This window comes from Vigna radiata, unplaced genomic scaffold (genome assembly GCF_000741045.1).
Source record: "Vigna radiata var. radiata cultivar VC1973A unplaced genomic scaffold, Vradiata_ver6 scaffold_208, whole genome shotgun sequence".
In the NCBI taxonomy this organism is placed as follows: domain Eukaryota; kingdom Viridiplantae; phylum Streptophyta; class Magnoliopsida; order Fabales; family Fabaceae; genus Vigna; species Vigna radiata.
This window is the reverse complement of record NW_014542845.1, coordinates 7,624-11,188: the sequence shown is the minus strand read 5'-3', so window position 1 is coordinate 11,188 and position 3,565 is coordinate 7,624.

Sequence of the window (3,565 nt, the reverse complement as noted above, 5' to 3'; positions counted from 1 at the left end):
ACCGACTATTTCCTCTGTCACCGTAGTAGTACTTCACCAACTCCACAAACAAGAGTTTCACAAGCCGAACAAGAACACACACTTCTCAAGAGTTTCTGAGTTCTTAAGCACAAGGGAAGAGTTGCTGTTGATGGAGAAAGAGAGCCTATAAATAGACTTAAGCAAATACTCTTCCATTCTTCGAAATTGGCCAATTAACGCATTTAATCGATTAATATTACTGTTAATCGATTAAATTAAGTGCAACGGCTAGTTTTTCAAATCTCAAAACCTCCAACGGCTAGTATTCATCAATTATTAATGATTTTAATCGATTAAATTAAGTATTAATCGATTATTTCTATATCAGTTGAGTTTTCAGCTTTTACTCATTTTAATCGATTAATACTAGTTTTAATCGATTAAAACAATGTGATTTTGACTCTTAACACTAATTACAATGTATGAAAGTACATGGAAATCAAAACCAATGAAAATCTAAGTTCTAAACAATAAACTACAATTATTACAAAAGCTTTTAATAACAAAAAATAAGTCTTCAAAGGATCTTCATGAATCTTGATAAATCTTGATAAATCTTGACTTGATTTGGGCATCATTAAAACTTCATCTTTATCATTTTGCTAACATTCTCCCCCTTTTTGATGATGATAAAAAACTCCTTTGAATTAAAACTTTTAGTAATAATATGAGTAAAAACACAGCTCATGAAAGACAAGGGCATTAATGAATAACAATAAGCTTTAAACATTTTCTCCCCCTTTTTGATCATAATTAAAAAGTTGTATTTCATGTTCTCCCCCTAAGATAATACTCCCCCTTAATAAAAGCATGTATGCAAATGAGCTAAATATATTTCAAAATTAATGATTTATTCAAATATACACAATAGGAGTTTTAAAAAAATAATAATTTTAGGATAAAGAACTTTAAAAAATCGTACTTTGAACCATACAAGATAGAAATTTTAAAGCATAAAAAAATATGACTAAATTTAAAAAAAAATGGATCAAATGAATAAAAATGCAATCCTAAGAGATTTCTAAAAATCCTGGATCTCTTCTAATGTTTACCCCTTTAGATATATCTCCAAATTCGTAATGATATTTTCTAGAGATCTTCATCTTGAGGATTGTCATCATTCTTCTCTTCATTTGTTGTCTTTGTCAAATCTTCAATATTGTTTGCATCTGATTCAATTGACTCAAGAGGTTTTGCCTCAAGCTCGACAATTTTATCAAAGACAACATGCTTGGAATAAAATTTTCTCAAATTCCTTATTATTTTTTTATTTTTTTAAATTAAAATATTTTTAAAAAATCCTAAAATTTAAACATTGTGCTTTGGGTTATATATAAAAAAAATTGAGATCATTTTACAACCCAAACATATCTACCACTTGGAACACCAAAATGCTTAATTTTACATTTATTTGAAGTATGACCCTTTTTCATACAATAAAAGCATGATATAAAGTTTGTGTTCCAATAAGTTATTCCTTTTTCTATCCATGTTCTACGGGTTCTATTATTATGTTTATTTCTAATTTTAGGAACATATTTATTTTTAACAACCTTATTTTCATTATTTTTACTGCATTCTCCTAAGGTTGTGTTGTTTAGTAGTTTCTTAAAATTCTCACAAGAAGCACATTCATCATTACTAATATATTTACCTTTTTCAAAAAATAAAATTTTATTTTTCAAATCTTTATTCTCTTCAAGAATATTTTCAAAATTTGATTTTAAATTTTTATTTTCTTCAGAAATATTTTCAAAATCTGATTTTAAATTTTTATTTTCTTCACAAATATTTTCAAAATCTGATTTTAAACTTTTTATTTTCTTCTGAAATATTTTCAAAATTTAATTTTAAATTTTTTAAATCCTTTTTCAATTTCTTAGGAGCTTTATCTAATTTTTCAGATCCTACAAGTAAAGCAGCATAAGTTTCATGCAATTCACTTTCACTATATTGACTATAATTATCAGAATCGCTAGATGTACTTACTTGGCTTCCAGCGTCATCCTCTACCACTAAACAAATGTTTGCTTCTTCATCAGATTCGCTCGAATCAGAAATTGTTTCATTGTCATCATCCCATGCGATGTAGGCTTTCTTTTTCTTGAAAGATTTCTTTTCTTTTACTTCTTCACTCTTCTTTTGATTTGGGCAGTCCGCTTTTAAGTGCCCCCTTTCTCCGCAACCATAACATCTATATTTTGAGGGGGATTCTTGATTTTCTTTCTTTTCGACTTTGAATCTTCCTTTGTCTTTTGATTTCATGAACCTGTTGAGCCTTTTTATCATGAGTCTCAGATTTTCTTCATCTTCTGAGTCTTCATCTTCTATTTTGTTCTTGCTCCTTTCTACCTCAGATTTTAAGGCTAGACTCTTTTTCTTTGTTTTTGCCAGTGCTTCTTCTTCATCTGGTCTTCCAAGGTCAAGTTCATGCTCTCTCAACTTTCCAAATAATGTCGCCATAGTCATTGTGTTGAGATTTTGTGACTCAGAAATTGCAGTCACTTTTGGTTGCCATGACTTGTCTAAAGATTTCAAAATTTTTATATTAAGTTCATCATTTTTGAAAGACTTACCTAGTCCAATGAGGTGATTTACGATATTGGTGAAGCGTTTTTGAACATCTGATATTGTTTCTCCTTGCTTCATCCTGAACATTTCATATTCTTGGATTAGGGTATTCTTTCTCGCTCTTTTCACGTCATCTGTACCTTCGTGGGTTACCCTCAGCACTTCCCACATTTCTTGAGCAGTCTTACAAATAGATATCCTGTAAAACTCATCAACGGTTAAGGCAGATGAAATAATATTACGAGCTTTTACATCGTTTTGAAACCTTTTCTTTTCTTCAGCAGTCCACTGAACACGGGGCTTTGGTTCTTGCAAATTGTTAGTAGGAACAGACGAACCAGATGCAATAACATCCCAAATCTCACAATCAATAGACTCAATAAAAATTTGCATTCTAACCTTCCATAATGCATAGTTTGCACCTGTGAATAAAGGTGGTCTATTGATAGAAACACCCTCTGCAAAAGTTTGATATGATCCTTCCATTTGAATAACTATCAAATCGAGCTCTGATACCAATTGTCAGAGTGGCTGCAGCAGAATGGTTAACGTGGAATAACAAACCAAGAGGGGTTTTAATTCCAATGTGTGCCTATTAATTTCTTCTCAATTTATCTTACTACGTAAATAATAAATATAAATAAAAGAGTAAGGTTGAGAGAAATTTGCACAGATGATTTTTATACTGGTTCGGATCTTACCAATCTTACGTCCAGTCGCTTATCTCAAACCAAGATAAACAGTTCACTAAGCACAAAACAATTACAAATTACAATCACAAGGAAACAATTTGTAAAAGTTTAGAAACCACCTCTCTTGGTACCACAAGAGATGAACCTGCACCTCCTTTGAATCTTCACAAAGGATGAGACACCTCATCCGAATACTTCACGAAGGATGAAACACCTCCTCCGAATACTTCACGAAGGATGATCCTCTTCCACACACCTCCTTAGACGCACCAAGGATGAAC